General features: G+C 43.7%; 1 long non-coding RNA gene across 1 annotated transcript; it reads left to right on the top strand.

Moving 5' to 3' along the window:
- Positions 1-14120: 14120 nt before the first annotated feature.
- Positions 14121-22947, top strand: LOC125940798 (uncharacterized). Its single transcript, XR_007464005.1, has 3 exons — positions 14121-14401; positions 16112-16171; positions 22762-22947. It is a non-coding gene; the product is annotated as an uncharacterized LOC125940798 (long non-coding RNA).
- The last annotated feature ends 4263 nt before the right edge of the window (positions 22948-27210 follow it).

Below are 27210 nucleotides of genomic sequence, written 5' to 3'. Positions count from 1 at the left end.
CAGAGATATTGTTTGTTTACGCCGAAAAGCTGGTGCCAACACCGGCACTCATTATTCAATGAAGAAAAAAATATACCACAATGAATCAAATTAAAATGTTGGAGCTGTACCTTCGGCAAGACGGAGGGAGTGCAGCGACAATACAATATTTATCCGAGCAAGTCGAACAGATTCTACACATGAGTCGTAGAACTTCAAATCCTTATATAGAACTACAGAAATCGGGCGTGGTTGCGAATGCCTGATGCACTACTCATTTGTAAACTTATATGCTACATTTCTTAGATTAACCTATACACAAGCCAGGACATAGCCCAACTAGACATTCAGTGTTAGCGCGGCAGGAAATGGCCACACGGATGAAAAGAGAATCAGTGGGCACAAGCGAAGAAATCTGATTGTAAAGCACTAAGCGGAGCAGACAGAATCTTGCGACATTAGGCTTCAACCCCCACCTCCTCTGCTTTCCGCGTCATGCTTCCGCTGCGCCCTCCACCTCCTCATCCTCTCTTCGCTCTCGCCGTTTTTTTTTTTTTTTTTTTGTTTTTTTTTTTTTTTTCATGTCCTGCTGCGCTCCGCGTTCGCTCTCATCTGTCGCTGTGCTCGTTCGCTCGGTTACGCCGTCGCCGCCGCTCGTCGTAGGCACGGCCGCCAAAGAGCTGCGCTCTAAAAAAACACCAACCACACCCGAACCCTCCCGAAAACCGAAACACATTGAGAGAGAAAAAGAAAACGTTTATTCATATCGTGTCTGACTGTCAGCCATCGACACAGCCTTGAAATTAGGAGACGCCTCCATTGGCCTCTAGGACCAACACTGGAGAGACCGGCGCTGCTAGCGCTATGACATAAAAGTGACATCAGGCGACTTGGGTAAAAATAAAATGACGAAAAAATTTGTGAAAGCAAAGGGAAGTTGGAATATTACTGACAATCAAATAACGAGAAAAAATATTTAAAAAATAAACAACTCAATAAAAAAATAACCAAGTGCTGTTGCCTATGCTTTGAAGTTTAGCATAGCGAATAGATTCTAAAGCTCCCTTCGAAACGTTTATGCCTATTGGTTGCAATGTCTTGAACTTATGGATGAGGTACGATTCTCTATATTTTCTTTCTCGCGCAGAACGGAAATTTGCCTGTAGCATGTAGAGTTTAAGTTCATCAAAGTTATGACCTGGTTGGTTGAAATCCTCGGCGACGGCTTTGGCAAGCTTTTTAGCTGTGTCCGCGCGATGTCCGTTTAACCTGACGTTCATTGATTGTCCCGTTTCGCCGATAAGTTGTTTCTTACAGAAGGAACACTCAAGCATATAAATTAGATCGGAGCTAGTGCAACTAAAGCTAGTTTTCACTTCGGGTGTATATCTATTTGCGGTTCCTTTGATTTTGAGGTCACTTCGAAGGTGCCTACAGGTTTTGCCCCCGGGGCGAGAACATGCTTTTATTACTGGGGAATAATGTTGGCTGACTTTTGCATGCACCAACATCTCAAATATGGTCCTTGCAGTGGGCACCCCATGAAGTCTCGCGTCGAGAGACCAGGGGGGCTATTCTGTAGGAGTCCACCTAATGGACTGTACACTTCGGCTGTCGCCATTGGCTACAGCTTCACGAGAGCGAAATAGACTGGCTGGCACATTCGCGCTCGTGAAGCGGCAGCCAATGGCGACAGCCGAAGTGGACAGTCCACTAGATGGACTCTTACAAAATACCCCCCCCCCCCCCCCCGCCCCAGAAAGCCGATGTGGACAGTCCACTAGGTGGACTCTTACAGAACCCCCCCCCCCTTCCCAGAGAAGGCAACATGGACGATTATCTGGTTATGGGAAGATAATGTGGATGCACTGCAAATAACACAGATAATATCGAATATGAGAATTATGGTTAAAGCTCGACCTAACAAAACCCTATTTTACGAAGTTACCGATCTAACGAAGAAATTTCCATTCCCCGGCAGGTACCCATAGGGTTCAATGCTGTCATTCACCCGAATGAACGAAACTAATGGCCACCAAACCCGATTTAACGAAGTTTTTCCTGAAATAAATAAGTAAAAAAAAAGCGGTGTTTTCTTTACAATTTTGACGCAGACGGGTTTTTCTTCGAGCTTGCGCTCTAACACTATAGCGCTCTAGTCACGGCCCTAGCTTTATTCTGAGGAGACTGCACGCCGCGCCCATGCAAAGAACGATGGAGTCGGCACTCGGTAGCGGTCTTACGTACCCGATGGCTCTAGGGGTGGTGGTGGTGGTTGCTTTCGTTATTTCATGGCTTATGCGACAGGTGGCACTGGTCGTCTCTTCGCAACATTCTGGCTTGGCCTGCTCGCACAATCACTGCATTCGTTCTCCGCGTTTTTGCATATCGGCAGCCTGTCATAGCTTCATGTGACCGATGCTTGGCTTGCATCGCACATTGCACAAGCATTTCAGGCCGCTCTCGCAGACGTTTCACCAACGCAGGCGTGGGTCAGCGGAAAATACAAAGCCCCGGTAGCTTTTGGGTGCCGCTGCGTTAACTATTTTAGATTTCGAAGGAACGAGGAATCTCTTTCTCGATTTTACGAACTTCCCGATTTAACGTAAAAATTCTAGCGTGGTCATCACTTCGTTAAATCGAGCTTCAATGTATAATGCTGCCACACGTGTTTTATGCTTTTCGCTTTCTTTTTTTATGCTTTCTTCTTGCTTGTTTTGCAATGACCAGATGCACAATTTTAATTTCTTTAACGTTTTGTCAGTTTCAGATTAAGCATGCAGCGCCTTGTGTTTTACTACGGCGCTTACTAAAACCATATAAAGAAGACCACGCCGTACGGTCTGTCATCGGCGAGGCTCCTTCTCGTAAGGGGTCCTTCAGCGCAAACTAAAGACGCTTACTTCAAAGGACTTTAGTTCGCCCGTGTGTCAGGGGTATGGAACTGCTTTGCTTACAATATTTTTACAATCTAACCCTTTTTTGGTAGGATACATTAGACATACTTGCTTGATGCTACCGTGCATTCAAAGAAGCACCCGTGCAAAACCACTCTCGCCGCTTCGACCAGGCGGCGGCGACCCCGATCGCGACGAGACGGGCTGGTCGGGCAAACGGCGCGGAGAGTGGCCCCACGTGGTAGGTAACGGAAAGGCGACACTCTGCGTATCTTTCAAAGTGAAATGAAGCTGAAAATTAATATGCAGTTACAAGGTCCCTCTTGGAATCTGCGCGAAGCGAAGCTTTCGGGAGGCGGCAAAGAAAATACTACAAATTTACTCACGTCATTGCTTATTTTCGCGTAAAGGAAATTGGCACGTGCATGTGCTCTCCCGCACCCGTGCTATGCAAAGTGTTAACTCTTTTAATTGGCTTGTATTTATTCATTTATTCATTATCATCGTCATCATCATCATCAGCCTAGTTTATGTCCACTGCAGGACGAAGGCCTCTCCCTGCGATATCCAATTATCTCCGTCTTGCGCTAGCTGATTCCAACTTGCGCCTGCAGATTTCCTAACTTCATCCCCCCACCTAGTTTTCTGCCGTCCTAGACTGCGCTTCTCTTCTCTTGGCACCCATTCTGTAATTCTAATGGTCCATCAGTTGTCTACCCTACGTATTACATTTATTCTTAATTATTTTAAATTTACCGACAGCTTCTTCGCCGCACCCTTGTAGTTGGTGTGTGTCATAAATATAATCATTATGAACATGGCGGCGATAGCCTCAAAGAGCTAGTGGTTGCCTCAGAACATGGCTCGAACACACAAGGGGAATTGGCCTCACAGGATTCATTGAAACGTACACCAAACGCATTACCAAAAGTGGTAAAAGGCAACCGGTCAAGGCGAAGCATTACGCAAACTAAATAATAGCCCAAATTTTAAGACTCCTCATTCATAAACATAAAGAAACAATAATGTGCAACACGGTCGGTACCTTAGCAACGTAATCTTCCAGATGCTCCAATGAACTTAAGCACACCAGTAATAACAGACCCGTGGCTTGTACCTAATTTACAGGCACCAAAGTAAAATATGTTTGGTGTTGTAAGTGCTAAACCAAGATTACCAGTCAGAAATATGATAAGCATTCTGCGGAGGGGGCAGAAGCGGTGGCAAGAAAAGAAAGAAATTGTCAATGGCTTCTGGTTCGTTAGAAAAAGATCAAATTTAAACTTTTTTGGCTGCTTGGCCCATCCCTCATTGTGGGTATGTGCCATAGTAATGCAAATCATCAACATAATCAACACGCGGACACCATAAAATCACTCTTGAACTTTCTACGTGAGACTGGCTTAGACGGTTGTCTCTAGGACCTGTGAAAACAGGTCTTTTGAGGCGTGAAGACAGTGCGGAGTGTGTTTGCCCGGTGACGTTTTGTGTGGACAAGATTACTGCTGCGTATAGTGGGTCTAAAGCGCACAACCTCATATTGGACAACGTGCACGTAGTAGCTCACTAGCTGCCACCTACCTCTCCCTGTATCTCACACTTCCCCCTTGTCCCTGTGAGGAGTAGCAGGCTAGAGACACGCTTTCCAGGCCGACCTCTCCTTCTTTCTCTTCATTAAGATCTCCTGCTCCTCCTCTTCTTTGCCAATCGGCCGTTGGGATATGTACCACGGTATCAAAACCCTAATCTTCATCAACACGCAGTGACCAGTTCAAAGATCTAGTTGGCATTGGCGCCATATTTACAAGAGTGGGTTGAGCCAGGTCACCGAGGAACAACAACAACAATGTGCCGCCTGCTTCTTGACCAGTTCGATAGTATGCAAATCATCATCATAACACGTGGCGACCACGTGAAAGCTGGTGTTGGCACGAGAGAAGCACACGTGTGATTGTTGTCTAAGCCCTGGCAGACCAGAGAATGTAGAACGGTGAAAGGGAGGTGGGAACTTTATTGATATGACGTACTTCAGCGAGTCCGCAAGCTGCGCAAGTCCGCGTGTGTAAAACCAATTTTTTTCTTTAACTTGCACAATGGCTACATAAAGCTTGGCTGCATTAAAAAATCGCATTTTTTATCTACTGGGAATTGTCGCCTTTGTGATGGACCTGAAACTATAGAGCATTTCCTCAAAGTTGTAAAGATGCAATATTATTTTGGGATGCGCTTCAAAGGACTCGTAAGAAATACTTTTTTTGTACATCATACCAACAGATACCTGATTGCACCCCGGATGAAGGCGTTCCATTTGATGTGTTTTTCCTAACTGTACAGCATGGCTAGCCATATGGAAGACGCGAATTATAGAGCGAAACACTGAGCTCATTGCTTTGTCGAAATTTCAGCATGTTACAGTGATTGGTCAACCAAAGGACATAGATGACCTCAGACAGTTTCAACCGGACTCTTGATACCCTTTCGTCGCCACGCCTCTAAGTGCAAACATCCTTGTAGTTTTTCTGTAATGCATGGTGTGCACATCGTGATTTATAGCTCCTATGGGCAATCAATATGAGATTTGTTGGTCCTACGCAAATAAGAATCAAGACTCCGCCAGGCTACAAGAAGCACTACGCAGCACGGACCTGGCGGAACAGCTCTGGGTCGTCCAGCGAGCCCACGATGCGACCAGGGAGCTAAAACACCCGGTCCCAACGTGGGAGTAGCCGCCCCGTAGCCAGCAGGACCTTACAATAAAGTTATCCCACCCACCCACGTACTTGCACGTTTCTCGCATATAGTATTATACATGATCGAGACTGTTAATTGGGTTAGTTGGGCTTACTGGGCATTATACAAGATGCAGTAAATACTACATAGGAAGGGGAAAAAGGGCTGTTGTGGTCTAATATACCATCGAGCTGCTGAGTCGAGGGGCCTTGTCTGGAATCCCGTAACTACGGACGCCTTTCTTTTTATTCTTTCTTTTGAAGAGTGAGGATCAATCTACTCGTCGAAACTTTACCCATTGACCGAGAGACAGATAGACAGACAAGGTGAAACCATGGGATGACAGGCAAAAAAAACTTCCCTTTAAAACTTGGGAGGCGCTTAAGCTTCGCCTTTAAGAGTAGAACGCGATAGCATTAAAGGATCCCTGACTGCTTCTCACGCTTGCCGACAACTGCAGCTTATGCAACCGTAATCTTTACCGGGAAACGCTTGCGGCGAACGCTATGCTCGGAGGCGAGCTCTCTGGTTCTCTTTTTGTATTCGCCGCACGGCCGGCGCCGCCGCTGCCGCGGATGCGCGGAGGCGAACGCCATCTGGTGGTGCTGCTTTGCTGTCGAGGCCTGCGGAGACCTGCCGAGTGCGGTGGTGGCGGAAAAGCGCCCGCAGAGCGTGCCCCCGCCCCGGGAGTAGCGCTTTCTCCCATAGAAATTTCCGCCACAGCGGCAGCCACACTCAGCTGCCACATTATAGGACGACACCTATCTAGACTCCCTTCCCTCGTTCCTGTCACTGCTAAGATAGTACAACAGGTTAACCAAAGAGTTTTTTGTCTAACCAATAACAAAACGTTAAGGATTTTAGAGCAGGTACACACCGGCACTCTCGAAATTCCGGGCGAGCGCAAGGGCTTGTGTTGAGCTCTTTACGTTATAAGTTTATAGTAACAACGTTGGGAATAAGCTTCTGATATACCACTGCTTATTGACGACTGCATCATATACAAGAAATAACGATGTAATTAATTTTAAAGGTTACTTACTACGAATGCATGAGGAGAGTCAAGTGTGACTGTCTGAAATTATTCTCAGGCAACCCAAGTGCATAACCTTTTTGACTGACTAGCACACCACATGAAACGCAGATAACATGCGATGACGAAACTGAAAGAATTCAGTCATTTGAGTAACTTGGGGTAGATTTCTTTTCTAAGCTAAAATGAATCAGCATGTACGACCTTTATGACAAGAAATGCACGATGAACCTCGTAAAAATATTTAGTAAACTTAAAGAAAAGAGTAATTGCAGCCACTAAAAGTTTGACGTCACACAGTCTAAGAAGTAAACAATGCCAATGAAGATTCCAACTATTTAGAGTAAAAAATAATACATTATACAGAATTTCAGCGAGCACCTTCAAAACTTTTTAAAGGTTGCCTGTGGCAGATAACGCAATTCTAGTTCATGAGCTGGTATAATCGAAGAGGTGGACAAAACTTGCACAATGAATGGAAATTATATTCGACTAATTAACAAAAAATCACTAATTAGATTTTTAACTAATTACCTTATGGCTCATATTGTGATTTAGAAATTGTAGCCGTGGAGTTCGCAAGGCGGATCCGCTTGGAACGAATTCTCGGGATGACACCAGTTTCGAGATATTAATTCCCGAACTTTGCGGACAAATGCATTGGCGTTCCAGTTACCTTATGTACTTCATTTGATAAAAATTACGTTTTCTTCAGAAATTAGCGGGAACGACAGTGCATTTCTCCGCAAAGTTCGGGAATTAATATCTCGAAACTGGTGTCATTCTGAGAATTTGTTCCAAGTGGATCCGCCTTGCGAACTCCACGGCTAGAATTTGTAAATTGCAATATGGGCCATAAGGTAATTAGGTTTAAAACCTAATTAGTGATTGTGTGTTAATTAGTTGATTATGCATTTGAATGTTTTGTGCAAGTAATATCCGCCTCTTCGAGTAGGCCAGCTATTGTACTAGACTTGCGCTATCTGCCACGGGTAACCTTTAAAAAATTTGAAAGTGTTGGCCTAAACACCCGGTATATTGATGCGCTAAATCTGCCATTGCAGTTTGACAGTGGCAATCAATTATGTATATTTGATTATTTGATTATGATAGTCACTACAACTGCTTTGATTCAGGCCATCTGAATTTTATCGTTTTTTTAACATGATTTCGCCAGCATTGGTATGTGCACATTAGATGACCCTTATGGGAAAGAGCTGATGGCGGAATTTAGATCTGTCATTGAGTTGCCGAGCATATCAGAGGTTTGCAGGGTACCATCAAAGGAACTAGGATTATTGAAGAAGGTGCTTCTATTCTGGGCCACGAACAGTTATGTACGCCCTGTTCGCTTAACGTGGGTTTCTATGCTGCAATATAGCCTGTGCTGTAAAACAAACAATCCTACAGAGACGCCCGTCACCAAGGTTAGTAAACGCCGCTCAAAAGTAAATGTGTGGGATAAAGAAACTAAAGACAAGCAAAATTTACAGCTGTTATTTGAATGACTAGGTCTACTCGGGGCAGGGCGATATGTCAAAACTGACACGGTTTCGACGACGTTACATTACGGAATGTTCATCCTCTCTTTATATTGTCACCGTATATATTACTGATCCAGACATGAACAGTTGAGGGAGATATCCCTACTCGCCATAAAAAAAGCGTCGTTCACTTAAGCCCCACTATCAAAATGTGAAAACCTTATGACAGTCCTATTTTCCTCGTAACAGAACACGTTCTTTATTGTGGACGGAGGAGGATACTGATACACAGATTAGAAGTCTGTGTACACTTCAATTAGCCACGCTTTCGCTTACGACATTGTTCAAGTGGTTTCGCTGAAGAAGTTTAAAAATTAACTGCAAGCCCATCAAATTGCTCTCGCATCATCGTGTAAAAATGTTGAAGTTTGGAGTAACTATGTAATAGCTAGCTGAAGTGTTGCCAAGAACCCTTTATTGACGAGTGTTGCATACAGGCAACATACCAGAAACATTGCTTTTTTGCTAAGTTTCAGTATTCAGCACGAAGTTTCAGGCTAGTTGTTTTCAGCCAACACTAAACGACACGCAGCAAGCTGCATTTCTTGGTTTAAAGCAGGAACGCAGGACGAAGAAGAAGCTTGGCACGAAAATCGTTTCTATTCAAAAATGCCATCTATAACAAATTCCTGGGATGTCAAACACTCTTTGTGCCCCTGGAAATGTAACCTATGTCAAACGAGAAGAATTGGAGTAGCTATTAGTAGACTACGCAGTCACATACCTCCTTTAAATTTCTGTTTAGACAGGACTGGTCTGGAACCCTCACCGATTTGTCCTATGTGTAAGGAAGATGAGACCATATAACATTTCTTTAATTTCTAGTATACAATTTAGTAACTTCAGAAAACAAACCTTAGAAAAACTGCTCCGTCTTCTTGCTCCGCCTTCTTTAGCCGATTTAACTGTTCAAATTTTCCTATCATTGGGTGCCTCTACTCTTCGGCACAGCGACGGGAAGGTTAGCACTCACATCCAAGGTTTTCTTTTGGGATCAATCAGATTTATACTCGAAAATTCAAAATTTTAAGCTTCCATTTCTTCAAACCAAACTAAACTTGAACTGCATTATTTTCATGGTTCTCATATAACTTTTTTATTCTCATAAAATTACGTAGGCTCTCCAATCTTTACCTTTCGAATCTAACTTACTTATTGTAAAATTTTCTCATCTTCTGTAACACTTTTCTTTGACCTACACGCTTCTTGGCCAGTCCCCCAGAGTGGGAACGTGCCAGTCTACATCTACATCTGGAAATGGCGGTCAGAGGAGACAGACCGATACAAGATCTCGGGCTGCACTGGTGTCACAAAGCTGACGTAAAACAAATGAAATGTACACAATGGGTCATATATGATGAGAGCTGCGAGTAAAAATTTCAGTTAAAGTCATAAGTGCTTTGAGGTAAAGCTCACTTCTAGTTTTATGCCTGGTGTTTCCCCCCTATTTCTGGGGAAAATGTTTCTTTTCGTTTCGTTCATTATCCATATTCTTGGTGTGTTTTCCACATTTACATAGAAAAGTAACATTTCTGCGGCATTGATGACGTGCCATTTCGTGCCACGTAGCATTTAGCGACGATACTCACTCAACAATCATAGGTATATTTAAATATGCGCTCTATCGATGGATGTACGAATGAAATTGTCCGCAGGAAAGAAAACAATGATATGGTAAAGCTTTAAAAATGCCTTGAGACAACTGCTGACAGGTGCTACGGAGATCCCAAAGTGAATTACTATATTTCATGACTACACTGATCAGAGGCAGGCATAGGTCGGCATTGTAAGCGAGCAATCACGCATACTAACTCACCATTACTCCTTTTAGGCTCTGATCTCACTCTCGTTCATTCTCCCGTCTACTCACACTCAATGTAACTGAATCCAGTTCACACTCACGCCTACTCACGCTGACACTTGCGCCTTTGAAATGAGTGTGAGTGAATGTACACATGAGTGTGTCGATCTCACGATATTTTCACGTTGTAGTGACGATGAAAAAAGACGCAAAGTCAAAACTAAGTTTCGACTTCAACTATTCATCGGGAAAACCTGTGCCCAGCAAAACAAGTACGTAACACTCAGCACAGCGACGGCAGCGAGAACACTCGGAAATCGTCCAAAACCTGATCTCCAAGTCAAGCACGTCGGCATTGATACGTGACTCGTGGAAGGTACCAGCGTAATCGCTTGTGTCCGCACGGTTTCCAGAAAGTACTACACAGTTTGCACCTCGCGTAAAATGAGGTTGCACAAGGTTCGGTGAAAACAGACAACGTAGAAGCGGCAATAACGTTCGAGACACTTCAGAAACAGAAATGCGCGTCTTGCGCCGAGAGTTAAAATTGCAACATAGATTGGCTCGTAAAAAAAAGTGCTCACCGAAAATTTCATAAATTTATACGAGTTTCATTATATGTCAAGATATCCACGTGTTTTATGGGAGCCGCAAAATTCTGCTTACAAAGTACGCGGGGTTTATCTAAAGCTGAAAGAGCTTCCCAAAAGTAACGAAATGGGAATTTCAAGTGAGGAGTAATTTGTCGGCGTAATAAGTTGTTATTCGTTTCCGTAATAATAAGAAGTAATAAAGCCCGTTGTCTTGTTATACTTTTCACCATTATACTAGCTGGGGAACTTTGCTCTAAGCAGCTGGTTATTTTCCCAAACACTTTGCCTGTGTAAAGGTAGTTATCAACAACGGCTGTGAGAAGAGTTCAATTGCTCTACGCGGCGATACACTTCAAGGTGGCTTAGCGTACCACTTCACATTTTTATCCAGACAGTACAGACGTTTTCGCAACAATCAACATCACAGAGAAATTTGAATGCTCGGGCGCAACTCTGACCCGCAAGTTTCAGCTTATTTTGAACGTTCAGGAAGGGCTCGCCGCCTCCACAGTGAACCTGTTGCTAACACAATTAGTTTGAAACTTTAATGTGCCTCGGTCAAAACTCCCGGGTTTTCAGTACTGCACAAACTGTCAAAGGTTCCGACTGCCGAATGTTTTGCAATTCTAAACGGGGTTTTCAGACGTTCCAAAGATACAAATATGCGTGCCTGTAACGCTGAGCGTTCCTTTTCTTCATAGAAACTGATGCGCAGTAAAGAGAGGCACAAAACGAAACCCCAAAATCTTGCGATGGTCCTTGTTTTACTTGAATTCAAGCGTTTTTCCTTGTGTCTAGTCACGTTAGTATTAAGATAAATCTTGTAATCTACGCAACTTGCCTCTTTCTGTTTTATCGAGAACATAAAACAAATTTAAAAAACAGGGGTTTATATCAAATTTCAAATCAAATTAAAATTTATTCCAACATACAGCAGATGTTGAGGACCGTGGACAAAAAGCCAGCAAGGCTTGACGAGGTCCATGGCCCCGTTTTCAGCAACAAAACAACAAAGGCTAAACACAGTCTAACACAAGAAAATAGAAAAAGAGAATGTCCACGCTAATAACTGTGAAGCCATTATTAGGATTACCATGAGGAAATAAAGCACATAAAGCAAATCATATGACATACATATTGAGTATTTTTCAGAAGTACAGCTAGTGCTTGCAAAATACATCACAAAAAACAATAAACAGAAACTTAACAACAGTCACAACATGCAACACTATATACACTAGCTTTATACAAAACCTTTATAAAAGCTCTTATGGGACACAAAATATGTTATAGTTTATGCACCTTAATATATAAGGTCTTGATATACATAGTACAAAGGCAAAACAAAGATAATTATTATACAGGGAATACACCGCATCAAAGAAAGAACGTTTGCATACACACTTGCATTTAGATACATCTTTATACTAGCATAAAAAATAAAGCATTATGTTATGTTTGCCTTGTTTAAATGGTAAGGTAGTCTAAAACGTACCATTTGATAGGTATAATTTGGTCTAGGCCTCATTAATTCCCACATTTCCGAGCTCCTTGTATTGACCGTTTTATGTTTTGGTACCAAGTTAGATATACGTTTTAGGGTGTCGTTGTTTTTTTTAATACTGGTCGTATAGCTTCGTATTAACATGTTTTCGCAAATGTTGGGCATAGGTAGCAAATTCAGCTTTTCAAATAGAGGACTAGTTGGCGTTAAGTAATGAACGTCTAGGATACAACGTACGGCCTTTTTCTGCATTCTATGCAGTGTATTGATATTAGAAAGCGTTGTAGTGCCCCAGACACGATTGCAATAGTTGATGTATGATAAGAACAGTGAATTGTACAGAAGAAGTTTAATACTTTCTGGAAGGAAGAAACTTTCTGTAAATAATTTCTGGAAGGAATAGTGGGCTGTGTCCCTTAGAAAATGTTATAGTGGAAGTTCTTATTGATTGAGCATATGCACGGGGGTACAGGACGGAATTTGGCACCTTATATGCCTTAAATGACTGTTTCAGTGACTGCATTATGAGTGTCTTACCATGCGGTCTGTTCATCACCATTATTTTCACTACAAGCGTCACGAATTCTATTGGTCCTGGTGACATCGTTGTGTGGACATATTAATGCCGCAGAGGTCTCTCCACATGCCTATTACGAGCACTATAGCGAGGTATCCTTCAAGCGTCTCATCGCACCGCCATTAGAACAGCGCCAGCAACACCTCGCGCATGACGAGATAGCGCGTGTCTCGTGCACCCGCACGGGACAGCGCCCGTGTCCCCCGCCCAATGAGAAGTCACAGCGTGGCTCCTGGCCAACGGGGCGCGTGAAATTGGGTTCGGTGTATAGAGGCGTGGTGGACTGCTGAATGGGCTCCAGTTAACTCTGCTTGAAAAATGTGTGAAAGGGTTTTAGTCTTGAGTTTGCGGGCACAAGTACGCCCAAAATAAACCAGTTTGTTTAGTGCGTTTCGTCGAAGAGTGCTACAATATCACGCTGTACATCTCTCTGATTTATTTGTATTTTGGCAGTTTGCGAGTGGCGTAGTGCATAAATATAACAATTTAACCTTATTCATACTGTTACCTTTGAGGTGCTTAATCATGGAGATTGCATGAGATTACAACTTCCTGGTTAAACATGAATACAATTAACACGTCGACGTTTCTTGTATAATATTCATTTAACCGCTTCACTAATGCTTCGCTCCCCATACATTTCAAGATGTACGTTGCATCGGGAATCTCTTTCCTGTTTTGGCGATGTTTTCTGTAATAATCTACAATCCTACCTTGGATTTGATGCGTTTGAACTAACGTCCAATGCTGTGCTGATTATTGTGAAAGCTAGCGTTTACAAATGTTTTCTACTAAGCTACAGTGTCAGAATTCTTTTGATTCTCTTATTATGAAGTTCAAACTTTCCTTTCCTGGTATGAGGTTGACGTGATGGCAGTCCTCTGCAGAAGAAGACAGAGTAGATTGTTGACAGTGATATTGACAACTTTCATTACGTCTGTACATGCATTTCCGTCAAGCAGACAATTTTGTCAGCCGTAGCGTTGAAATGGCAGTCTCGTCTATTTCGGCCTTCCTGTCATTTATGCGACACGTCCGCTGGGAAAAGAAATTCGCCGTCATTAAGCTGTCATCTGAAAAATGAGGACAATCATTCCCGCATACCGTTGTCAAATTACTGCTCTTAGTTCTGCTGTTTTTTTTTATTTCTCTCTAAAATGCGGACCGCGGTTCTTCTTGCATTTTCTGCATTTCAGCTAACGTCCAATCCTGCTCTGACCATTCTGTAAGTTAGCCTAAACAAATGTTATTTATTCTTTTGCTGTGTCAGATTTCTTCCATCTCTCACATTAAATGTAACAAACAAATTTCTATGCTTGCGTGACGTTTTGGTGATGGCAGTCCTCTGCAGAGGAAAACAGAGCAGATTATGTACAATGAACTTTCCCGTGGTAATTACCTCTGTACATACGTTCCAGTGAAGTAGAAAAATTTATCTGCCATGCAGGTTCAATCGTAGTCCCGTCTATTTCGGCCTACCTTGTCTTTTTTGATGGACGTAAGCTAAAAAAGTAATTGGCACTTTCCTGAAGCTATGATATAGAAAATGAGGATAATTAGGTACACATTAAGTCGTCAAATTTCTGTAGCTTGATCTGCGGCCCCCGCTTTCCCCCAGCTGTCATTTCTTTAGATGGGTGCAAACGTTTGGTCCTCTATAAAAGGCGCACCGCGGTTCTTCTTCGTTCAGAACAGCGCTCCGTTGCTGACTTCACTGTGCTCCTTCACGGAAAAAAATAAACGGTAAGCATATTCGCTGTGCACAACAAAAGTGGTATCTTCACTTTGTTCATGGTAGCTTCTAGCAGATGCTATTGTAAAGAGTTTTAAAATAGTTGCGTGTTTGATTATGCACAAAAAATCGAGGTATGATATCTATCTTCATCAATATAAAGCAGACGTTTACATTGTCACTCTATTTATCGCCTACATTTTGTGACTGACTATTCGGGACAGAGCGGAAAAGTTCAGTGTATATTTTATTGTTTGGGGAAGGAGCGTGTGGTACTCGCATCTGAAAATTAGATGCGACGGCACTGTCACCGGAAAAATCACAATTAGCATATAGCAAGCACTACGTGTACATTTACTATGTCTATAGTGGTCCATCTAGAATTCAAATATTCATTGATAGTTTATCGAAGTACTTCAAGGGAATCATTATCGTGCGCGCATTGTCAGATTATATCAGGCATGTTCCGGTACTATAGGCCTGCCGCCGCTGAGATTGTTTATTGGTGCATACCAAATAAAAAGACAAAAAATATATTATAAATGCCGTAGATAAAGTGCATTCGCCATGGCCACCGTAACTTCATCACTGCTTTGTGGCACCGGAAAGAACATGTGGACAAATACGGTTAAAGAGTGTATTGTATGAATAAGGGTTGAGATAGGGAGTGCAGAGGATACATAAAAAATAAGGAGCTTCTAAGAAGAAAAGGAAATATTCTAATGGTTCTCCTTTGTTGGCACACATCACGCGTTGTCGCACGGTCTCACACCGCAGAACCATACTTGCTATACAACCACAGCGCTGTTTAAGAAGGTCCGCGGACTTCCATGAGATCTTGTCCAATATTTAGTTATGCCTGCCAGGAAGATTAGCGGCTGCACCGTGTCCGCAAGTCCCAGATTGTGGAAGTGTGGTCAGGATGTATAGATCGAAATAATGTTTGTCATGTGGACTATTCACACCTATACACGAACCGTCGTGGGTATAGAAAACAAAATCAAAGCTTCGGCAGATTCCTTGTTTCGCGTCCCTCTTCCGCATGTTTGGATATAGTGTGGGGTAAAATAAAGATACCTTGCACACCCACATTTTCATCCCGCTCTTACAGTGTAATTGCCGTTCGATGTTTTAATTTGGTTTTCGGGTAGGACAGTGTGGGTAAACATGTGCAATATCTACATGTATAAACGAAAAGTTATACGACATTTAAGAACTCTCTTAAATGTGTTTTCAAGAAACGACTAAAACAAGTCCATCAAAGAAAGTAAAACTCGTAAATAATGTGCCTACATGTGCAGCCCCAAATGTGTATTTTATATGCTGTTTTATTCTATATGTTGTAGGAACTTCAGTTAATCTCGCGCTGCCTGTATGTGCTCCTGGCAGGTTATATTTAGTATTCTTGTGAAATGCTTCTCAAATGTTGTTTAGTTGGCATATCGTCGTCAGATTGTGGCCAAATTTTCAATTTAGTAAGCTGCATTTCTTCCCGCAGGCTAAGATTTTCACATCTTCTTTGCAGCAGCAGCACTACACTTTGACCCCACGATCCGCCGAAGTGTTTACGAACGTGTGCCTTTATTTTACTTATTAGCTTTATTTTTTAGCTTCAATAAAAAAGCAGATTGGAACACTGATGCAATTTTCTATTTTCGCATGCGCAAGATATCAAAATATCCTGGCCTCTCTAGATAATTTTCCCATGCATTCATTTGCAGTCGAGACCATGGACGCCTTTCTTGGAAAGTACTTCCTTGTGGTGATGGCGGTCTTAATGGGTAAGACTGGGCAGTGCTTGCAAATACTCCCGCAACAGGGAAACTTGTCAACGGCCAACAAATAATACATCAAAATTTAGCGTGGATAACTTCAATTCCTCGAATTAAATACGTGCGGCCCGCATTTCCCCTCTTTCTCCCCAAAAAAGAAAAAAATTGTCATCCACCGGAATTTAGCCCGAAGCCACAAAGGAAGCCCGACGGGTTTCTCAGAAAGGACGATTTGCTGTCGAGGAAAAATTCGTCCTGGTCCGGGATTCTAACCCGGGACCAACGACTTTCCTCGTAGGTCGTTCTACCATGTCAGTTAACCAGGAGGCTAGCAGGTCGCAGTGCGCTGGCAAATTAATCTACAAGTAAAGTTGTCGATTAATGAATGAGTTGTCGTTTAATTCGCCCTCGCGCTGCGATCTGCTAGCCTCCTGGTTAACTGACATGGTAGAACGACGGCCTCGGAAAGTCGTTGGTCCAGGGTTCGAATCCAGGACCAGGACGAAGTTTTCCACAATTGCGAAGCGTTCTTTCTGAGAAACCCACGTGGGTTTCCTTTGTAGCTTCGGCCTACATTCGGGTGGATGACAATTTTTCCTTTTCAGGATAGTTAGAATGCCTAGTTGAAAACTGCCTACTATCTGGCAGATTGCAGCTCTTAGATATTCTTTTTCCTTCACTGTGAAGTTTCTGTGTTAAAGCTCTCCGCTACTGAGGTATATTTCTGAAACTACGTGTTAAAAGTCACCAACGATTGTGCAAACAATATAGTTCCGTACGCGTTGCAGCAAATTTCCCTAGGAGCAATAATTGTAGTGCCATTAAAGAGGGGGGTACAACTGCACACTGAACGGGAAGGTGTCTCAACCGGAAGGGGCACACCGGAAGGTGTCCCTTCTGTTGCACCTTCAAGATCCACCAAAAAGTTCAGAAGGGCTCTGTCTTTAATGACACTACTATAGTGCAGTAGTGTCTACACTGCAATAACTGTAGTGTCTTTAATGACACAACAGTTATTGCTAGGCCCGCACATGACCAGACCAGGCTTATATTAATTGAACAGAAAGAAATCGGTAAGCAAGCCTTCAACAGCCCTATGGACCAATGAGCTATCCTATTTGAGATGCGCGAGAAAGGATGCGGCCGCTCTTTGACGATGACTGGAGTCGAGCATTTTGTGTTGTTTCATTGAAATGAGCAAGCGTCAGTGTGAAATCGCACATGTGCAACCCACTACGTAAGTGTGCTCTATTGGGAAATTTAAAATGAGTTGTGGCCTCTTTCGCCGTCCTTTGTCTACGTTCGCGCTGTCAAACCTCAGGGAACATTCTGGCTAGTGTGTACGCAAAGGTATACAAGTCTAGGTAATTCATGGCTTTCTCGAAATTAAGTTCTCGAAAACGTTACGCTGCCGTTGTCCGCTGTGTGTTCCACTGTCCCGAGATAACTATCTGCCACACGGAGCTCGCACTTGGTTCGACGCATCATGTCCTGCTCTGCCTAATGCGTGGGAAAAGTTTAACGTTTCTAGGCGTAATAATGAGCGTTGAGAGTTTTAAATAAATCTTTGTTTTTTCCCGATCTTCATTGCACAATACGAAGGTGCGTCATAAGTTTACTCAGTGTCCTTAGTTACATGAATGAAGTGGCTTTGCTAAATATTTCTTAGGCAACTATTCAAAACCGTCATATGTAGGCAACGTGTTAAATGAGTGGATCATCGGGTAAGTCATATGCGGTGAATCTTTAAAAGTGTCTAGATAAATTACAGAAAGCTAAAACTCTTATTGCAACGGCTCTTGGAAACAAAGTCACTGAAAACATTACTACCCTCTCATACAATAATGTGCTATACGGGCGATGTAGGATACCTGTATAAATAAACAAATGAAATAATAAAATTGGGCAGCGATTCCGGAAAGTCGTCACAAGTCTGTAGTTCTTATGATCCCGTTATAACCATCACGATTCAAAGAACTACCATAACTGAAAGCACGCACCTGCCTTCAATAAAATACGTAAGCAGGTTTAGCTCCTGAAAGTAGTAAGAAGGTTTCCAGGTAATTTAATTATACATTTGCTTTATGGTGATCAATGGCGACTAAGGAAAAGAATTTGCGTGGCTGCACTGGAGGCGCAATGCTAAAGAGACAGCGGAACTGATGGGCACCTAGCTAGACCTGGCTTTTGAGCTGGGCTAAGCATTACCAAGTCATCCCCAGCATTTTCTGCAATTTATTGATTATTGATCAATTATCAATTAGCTATTGATTGGCTATAGATTTGCTATCGCAAGGTATTGGCCACGTATTTGGGCTAGGCTAAGCACTACCATATACAGCTTTAGAACAGCAAGATGAAGACAACATTGAGGTAATCAAGTGAAACCGTAGCTAGGCTGATCTCAAGCAGCAATTGAAGTGGGAGGTAAGGCACCAAGGCAAGATATAGGTAACCTCTCCCAAGTAACAAAGGACCTAATAAGAAACGACAAAGCATGAAAGTGTCAAACACAGGAGATCAGAAAGAATTCGCTGAACTGTCAAAACTGATCAAGAAGAGGAAAAGCGCCCTTAGGCGTTGATGCACCCACGCTGACGCCTGGCGGCACGTCTCCTCCATCACGACTACCAACGTCGATGACCATGAGCAACCGTCGTGCATATGGAAGCTGCACTACGCTGCACACGCTAGCACAACGCGAAAGACGAAGCACGTAACTGACACACTAATACAACGCGCAAGACAAAGCACGTAACTGAATCGTCACCGAGTCAAATCAGCGCGTACAGCGCGTCGTAATTGCAGCCTCCGCGATCAACTTCAGAAACATTTTCAGAGCTAATTGCGGAGGCCACGCTCCGCTGTGCTGAGTACGGTGAACGCCACCTAGGTGGCGTTGGTAGTGCTTCTTGATGCCAGCGTCCCTTCGAATGCTGGCATCGAGGCGTCGTAGTGCTGAGACCACCGAAGCGTTCACTGTCGGTGCGCGTTAATGTCATAATGCAGTACTTCTCTTTACTGCTCGTAGGCGGCGGCACCGCCCCGCGCAAGAGCGCGGGTACACGGAGGAGTGTTAGATATATAAGGCGCGTCTGTGTAGCTCTCTGCAAATGTGTTTGTGGCGCAATGGGTTAAATGTGGAAAAGATTGAGGAGCAGTAAAAGATGGACGCAGCATGAAATCACTGAGAAGAAAACTTGACATAGGACAAGGCAAGCTGTATGTACTGTAAGATAACCAGGGTAAATATCATCAGCAATTTCTATGACATGAGATGAAAAGTAGCGGAAGAATTATATACTGACCTATAGAGTTCCCAGAGCAGATAAGCTACTTTCATTCGCAGTAGTGATGAGCAGCATACAGAGGCTCCTTCTATAACTAGCGATGAAGTTAGAAGGGCCTTGCAAGATATGACCAGCAGAAAAGCTGCTGGAGAAGATGTAATAACAGTCGATTTATACAAAGATGGAGGGATATCATACTTGAAGAGCTTGCGGCCATTTATATGCTGTGTCTCACGACTTCAAGTGTACCAGAAAGCTGGTTAGAACGCCGACATTATACAAAGGGAGACGTTAAAGAATTGAAGAATTGTAGACCCATAAGCTTGCTTTCAGCATTGTGTAAAATATTCACCAAAATAATTTCCAATAGAATAAGGGTAACACTTGACTTCAGTCAACCAAGAGAACAAACTGGCTTCAGGAAGGGATATTCTACGATTAATCATGTCCATATCATCAATCAGGTAATCGAGAAATCTGAGGAGTATAATCAACATCTCTATATGGCGTTCATAGATTATGAGAAGGCATTTGATTCAGTAGATATACCAGCAGTCATAGAGGCATTGCGTAATCAAAGAGTACGGAAGGCATACGTGAATATCTTGGCAAACATCTACAAAGATTCCACAGCTACCTTGGTTCTCCACAAGAAGAGTAGAAACTTACCTGTCAAGAAAGGGGTCAGGCAAGGAAGCGCAATCTCTCCAATTGTATTCACTGCATGTTTAGAAGTATTCAAGCTCTTAGAATGGGAAGGCTTAGGATGGAGAATCAACGGCGAACATCTTCGCAACCTTCGGTTTGCAGACCACATTGTCCTATTCAGCAACAATGCGGACGAATTACAACAAATGATTGAGGACCTTAACCGAGAAAGTGTAAGAGTGGGGTTGAAGATTAGTATGCAGAAGACAAAAATAATCTTCAATAGCCTGGCAATGGAACAAGAAATCAGGATCACCAGTCATCCTCTTGACTTTGTAAAGGAGTATGTTTATCTAGGTCAATTACTCACAGGAGACCTTGATCATGAAAAGGAAACTTACAGAAGAATAAAATTGGGTTGGAGTGCATACGGCAGGCATCGCCAAGTCCTTACTGGGAGCTTACCACTGTCGTTCAAAAGAAATGTGTACAGTCATTGCATTCTGCCGGTGCTAACATATGGGACAGAAACTTGGAGGTTAACAAAGTAGCTCGAGAATAAATTAAGAACCACATAAAGAGCGATGGAACAATCGAAACATATTAGGCCTAACGTTAAGAGACTTGAAGAGAGCGGTGTGGATCAGAGAGCAATCAGGGATAGCCTATATTCTAGCTGACATTGAAAGGAAAAAATGGAGCTGGGCAGGCCATTTGATGCGCAGGACGGATAACCGGTGGACCATTAGAGTTACAGAATGGATACAAAGAGAAGGGAAGCCCAGGCGAGGACGTGAGAAAACTAGGTGGGGTGATGAGGTAAAGAAATTTGCAGGCACAAGTTAGAATCAGCCAGCACAAGACAGTGGTAATTGGAGATCGCAGGGAGAGAGCTTCGTCCTGCAGTGGACTTAATATAGGCTGATGATGACGACGAAGCACTGCCATGTCATCCCCAGCATTTTTCGGAATAATTGATTATGCATCAATTATCAATTAGCTATTGATTGGCTATCGACTGGCTATCGATGACTGACTAAGCTTAAGTATTCCCAACCATGCTTAGCTTGACTTAGCCAGGCTCAGCTTCGTTAGTTCACAGGAGTATGAGCCATTGCGCTTGGACCTTTTTCTCCACTACCGCCAGGATCGGCCCGCATTTTCTGTTCGCGAATCACCCTCTAACGGCAGGCCTAGAGGGTGATTCTAGGCCAATCGAGCACAAAAGTGTTTAACAGCTGCGCTGTTAAACTCTTTTGTGCTCGATTGCTCCCTGATAGATACTGCTGGGATTAGTTTGGGCATATTGCTCGAAAAGCATTTGTCGGTGTGTTTTCATACTACATAAGGTCGTCACTATTCGCCTTTGCGAATTTTGGCGTATAGAGGTTTGTGAATTTATAATTCATAACAGTTTACCTACCAAACGTAAACAGTACTTGTTTTCGCTATTTGTTTGAATATCGCCAGAAACGTCGTCTCAATACCCCGACGTCACTCGCTGGGAAGGCAGCGAGTGACGTCATCAGGGAAGGCAGCATGTGGTGTACTTGCTGCCTTCCCTGATGCCTTCAATTCCTTTCATTATAATCTGCTGAGATAATTATGCTCAGACTATAAAAGTGTGCAGAAAGTCTGTCTTTTAGAACGGATGTCACTTATCAATAATTTTGGGTGAAAAAAGACGATAGACCGGACATGAAACATACCTATTATGAAATCTAGATGTAATGTGCACTAATTCGCTGCAGTAAAAACAAACAGTAACATTGTACACTCTTATAAGAAACAAGTTGAGTGTTAAAGAGCAAAACCAAAACATCTCGAAATGCATAATGTAGGTACACCAGGCATTACATTATTCGCTGTACACACAAGTTAAACGCTAATTGTTAGCCAGGTATCCGATGTATGGAAAGCATAGAACATGTTGGTTTTGTAGCGATATTCAATATAAAATGCCCACGCGTGTAGAATTCTCCGGATTCACCAAGCCTTTTGTGCACACTAATCATCCAGCATAGGCAAAAACTTTGTTCGAATAAGGTTGGTTTCACGTCTTGAAAGTGATCAATTGGGCCTAGAAGTATTAAATAACTTTATATGTTTGCTGAATGTTGTCAGTGGCGCTTGCTCCTGCGCGCGATATACATTTTATATCATTGACAATCAAAGGAAATCCCAGCTGACGTCTTGACTTGAAGATTTGTCAGAACAAAAAAAAACATGGATGCAAAGGCACAGTTACGCAAAGTCTGTCGCCCTGACGAAGCAGGACCCCTTGCCAAATTGGACTCTTGGTTGACACTTTCCTTGTTAGCAGACTGATGATCAATTAAATTCAACAATTATAGCCCATTTGCATTTTTTGTATTTTACTCACAGGATAATCTCTAACAAACGGTACATGGAATGAATTGACGTGGTGTCTTGCCGAGCTGATCTTCTGTCTTATTACCAGCCAAGAGTCAGTTTTGACAAGACTCAGCATGTTCTTTTATTAAGCCAATCCGTGAATTGCTCACTCTGCCATGCTTTTTTTGATACGCCAGTAAGAATGTTTACGATAACAAAAAATATTCTCTATGGGATTGCCAATTTTTGTCTCATTCGTTACATATTACATAAACGATGCACAATATTCACTTTCGCAATTTTCAGCTGCGCTTATCATGGCCCCCAACGAAGCTGAAGGATTTGGTCCAGCCCTTGACAGTGCCATTAAGGACGCCATAGGAAGATCTGAGGAAATCAGCAAGAAGTGAGAAGGCCCGCCTCGGTTACACAGTGTAGTCAATGTGTAGGGCATTTACGACGCTTCCGTGAAGTTAAATAAAATGAATGAAACAAAAAGGTTCTTCCGAGTGAAAAAAACAACTGGATATTTTTATAGACACAATTTCCTGTTTTGTACAAAAAGTCATCCCTGCTTATTGCCAAGCACTCTTTACCTCTTCCCATGCATTTTACAGTAGTTCAATAGATACACATAAAAAAGGAGTGCTGGGAGTTTCTTTTGAGGGAGTATTTGCTAGTCCCATATATCGCTCGTTTTTTCAGAGCTTTTCAACTCCTTTAGAGAAAGAGAGTACAGTAACACCCCACGAAAAAGCTTTAGTACTCTGTCGCAAAGGGAGCTCCAGTAACCTCCTTTCCACAAAAATGTGCTAGTACTCCCTCGAACAGAGTGCTTCTAAACCCCCAAACAGTGCTTGCACACTCCTTCTAAACAAAGTGCTAGTGCTCCTCCCAATAGTGTGAAAGCACTATTGGAAAGAGAAACATTTTTCTTTAAAAATGATACACTTTTTTCATAAGAGATCAACATTTGTATTTATCAAAACTACTGCCACAAGACACTCTCAATGACATTCTGAGCATGTAAAATATTCACCGACGATACGATGCTCCCTAATGCGGAATTCCGAGCGCACCTGTTTAGTTGTTTTGAATTCGCGATATATTATGGCACACACTTTGATTCTTAACGACAGGCTGCTCTCAGCGGCGACGCTGAGCCTCTTCTCGGGCAGCTCGTTTAAAGCAGCGGCAGACGAAGCATTTCCACCGGTTGCGTCGCTTATTTTTCAGAAAAAAAAAGCGTGAACGCGGGAACGAGTGGCTCGCGCGGAGCGCGTGCTCTGGCGCCGGCGGCGCCGCCGGTGAAGTAGCGCATGCGCAGCGAGTCTGAAGACCACGCCAACATTTTGTTTCCGCGCTGGTCACATCCCTGGTCAGCCGGCACTCCCCTTTCCAGCCTCCTGGTTGCAGTGCACCAACCTCTGCGCTTTCCTCCTCGCGTATTTCATCCCCCCGCTGCGCTCCACGCTCGCTTTCATCTTTCGCTGTGCTCGTTCGCCGGTTACGTCGCCGACGACAATCGCCGCAGGAACGGACGCTTTACAGCTGCGCGCTAAATCCCCTTGGTAGGATTCCTTTGAGCGTTAAAACACATTGCGTATTTGAGCAGTAGCCATCATAATCACTGTAAAAATTGTATCGCTAAGGCAATGTACAAAAATGCTCGTCGAATTTATCACCGACGTTATAACGAAACTGTTTTCCTGACACCGTCCGGACTGTGCCCTCACGCGCCGACGCCTGCCGTCACACGTGTGCACCTCAGAAAGGATCCTTCTAGCTGCCTGCACGTTACGCCGCAAAAGGACATCGATGTTATGGGCTGCAACATTTTGTTCATTTTCCGGCGAAAATCGGAATCTTTTCACCTCACAAGATTGCGTGCGGCAGTAGCGCACCCAGGATCTCTGCCAGGGGGGGTTGACAGTTTGCCTTAGTTTGCCAATACCATCGAAACAGCACTAATTTAAATTTCTTCGCGGGAAATTGTCAAAAAATGCGCTTTTTGCGCAAGTTGGCCAGTGTGCAGACGATTGCGCGTCTTACATCGTAGTGGCAGTACTCAAAGGCGCACGGAGAGAAAAGTGGTTAAACAAAAGGAGGAGTTAACTCGACCTCAGGGGAGGGGGCGGTTACAACCCCCCCCCCCCCCCCCCCCCCCATCGGTGCGCCAATGGCGTGCGGTGCGACATCACAGAGCTGCTTCACCTCTCCACCGCGCGGCAACGGCTGGCTTCACAGAGGAGTATCGGGTCGTTTCGGTTGTTTCAGCAAGTGATGGTCACCGACTAAGCATAGGCGAAAATCGTATCTCGGTGCTCCGCGGCCTCTCGTGTTTTGCTATAAAGAGATGTCCTTGGAATGCATACAGTTGCAAGGAAACTGGTAGAGACCACGAGACGAGCGAAAAAGTGAAATTTCTCTAGCACAACCGTGGAGCCTGGAATTGACTCAGAAGACTGGATTGGTCGAACAGGCGCTGGTTGGCTGTGCTACTTTATTTCAGCATGCATGCCGAGGCTGTGACGAATCGTTTTTTTTTTTCAAGACATCATCATCATCATCCTCGTCATCAGCCTATATTTATGTCCACTGCAGGACGAAGGCCTCTCCCTGCGATCTCCAATTACCCCGTCTTGCGCTAGCGTATTCCAACTTGCGCCTGCGAATTTCCTAATTTCATCATCCCACCTGGTTTTCTGCCGTCCTCGACTGCACTTCCCTTCTCTGGTATCCATTCTGTAACTCTAATGGTCCATCGGTTATCCATCCTGCGCATCACATAGCCTGCCCAGCTCTATTTTTTCCGCTTAATGTCAACTAGAATATCGTTTATCCCCGTTTGTTCTCTGATCCATACCGCTCTCTTCCTGTCTCCTAACGTTACTCCTAAGATTTTTCGTTCCATGGCTCTTCGTGAGGTCCTTAACTTGTTCTCGAGCTTCTTTGTTAACCTCCAAGCTCCTGCTCCATATGTTAGCACTGGTAGAATGCAATGATTGTACACTTTTCTTTTCAACGACAGTGGTAAGCTCCCAGTCAGGATTTGGCAATGCCTGCCGTATGCACTCCAACCCAATTTTATTCTTCTGTAAATTTCTTTCTCATTATCAGGGTCCCCTGTGAGTAATTGACCTAGATAAATGTACTCCTTTACAGACTCTAGAGGCTGACTGGCGATCCTGAATTCTTGTTCCCTTACCAGGCTATTGAACATTATCTTTGTCTTCTGCATATTCATCTTCAACCCAATTCTTACACTTTCTCGATTAAGGTCCTCAATCATTTGTTGTAATTCATCTCCATTGTTGCTGAATAGGACAATGTCATCTGCAAACCGAAGGTTGCCGAGGTATTCGCCATCGATCCTCACTTCTAAGCCTTCCCAGTTTAAGAGCTTGAATACTTATTCTAAGCATGCAGTGAATAGCATTCGAGATTGTTACTCCTTGCCTGACCCCTTTCTTGATAGGTAACTTTCTACTTTTCTTGTGGAGAACCAAGGTAGCTGCGGAATCCTTGTAGACATTTGCCAAGATATTCACGTATGCCTCGTGTACTCCTTCATTACGCAATGCCTCTGTGACTGCTGGCATCTCTACTGAATAAAATGCCTTTTCATAATCTATGAAAGCCATATAGAGAGGCTGATTGTACTCCGCAAATTTCTCGATTACCTGATTGATGACATGGACATTGCCACGTGTATTTTACATGTTCATCCCATAATCATCATTATCAGATCGGGCGCCCATTGCCACACGTGCTTTAAATGTTCATTCCATAACCATCATCATCAGATCAGGCACCGACTCTCGGACTGGGAGGATGTAGAACACGACGTAAACGACGTTGGTTGTTGTGGCCGCTTCAGTAAAGGTGCACTTCTCTCACCTTTGCTCTCGCCTTTCCGCTCGCGACAAACTGGTGGAGGTGCTGGGACATCCTAGGCGATCTGGACCCAAAGCTGCAGACGCCACTAGCATTCTGACCCAAAGTCGCCCGAAGAAGCCATCGCCAGCCAGCAAGGACTGCGACCCGAGTTCGATCTGCTGGCAAGTCCATGGACAAAAATGGCCACAACTATGGCGGGCCAGACGCAAGAGATACAAACTACACCTGTCCTGTGGCTTCGAAAGAAGAAATGGGGGGGGGGGGGGGGGGGGAGGGGAGGAATTTATCAAATGAAATAGTTTTCAACTATTTGCTTACAGAGCAATCATCGTTGATGGTTTCAGCACAACTTATTTGTTTATTTGTAATGCAGAGCATTCTTGGGCTCATCCCACACACATTGCAATAGGTAGGTTCCTGTGTCTCCTCGCTTCGGGCCTGTCCTATAAAAACATAATAAAAGTGCCCGATGGTGGGGTGGCACCTCTCGCCTGTCTGGTTGCCAGGGCAGCAGCCCAATGCTCCAACTGTTGGACCATTTCTTTTACAGCGCCAGCTGTCATGGGCTCAATCCAATAGCCGTTTCAGTTGACGATGTTGACCGCTGCCGTTATCCGTCGCAGCTATCATCAGGAATGAGACAAATACGCAGTTCCAGCCAAGATCGAACCCGGGTCCTCTGCACGGGAGTCTATACTACCACTGCGACACACCCGCGCTTTCTGGCTGCTGCGGTGTCCTAGCGCGGGAGGAGTCACACGACATGAGATTAACACCGCATAGCATCGATAAGTGTAAACTGTGCATTGGAGTTGTGTTCTATTCCGCCTGGTGTCGGGACATGCAGCAGTTGCA

The sequence above is a fragment of the Dermacentor silvarum genome, chromosome 10 (genome assembly GCF_013339745.2).
Source record: "Dermacentor silvarum isolate Dsil-2018 chromosome 10, BIME_Dsil_1.4, whole genome shotgun sequence".
Taxonomy (NCBI): Eukaryota; Metazoa; Arthropoda; class Arachnida; order Ixodida; family Ixodidae; genus Dermacentor; species Dermacentor silvarum.
The sequence above is the reverse complement of the archived record's forward strand: the minus strand, read 5'-3'. Positions and strand labels throughout refer to the sequence as shown.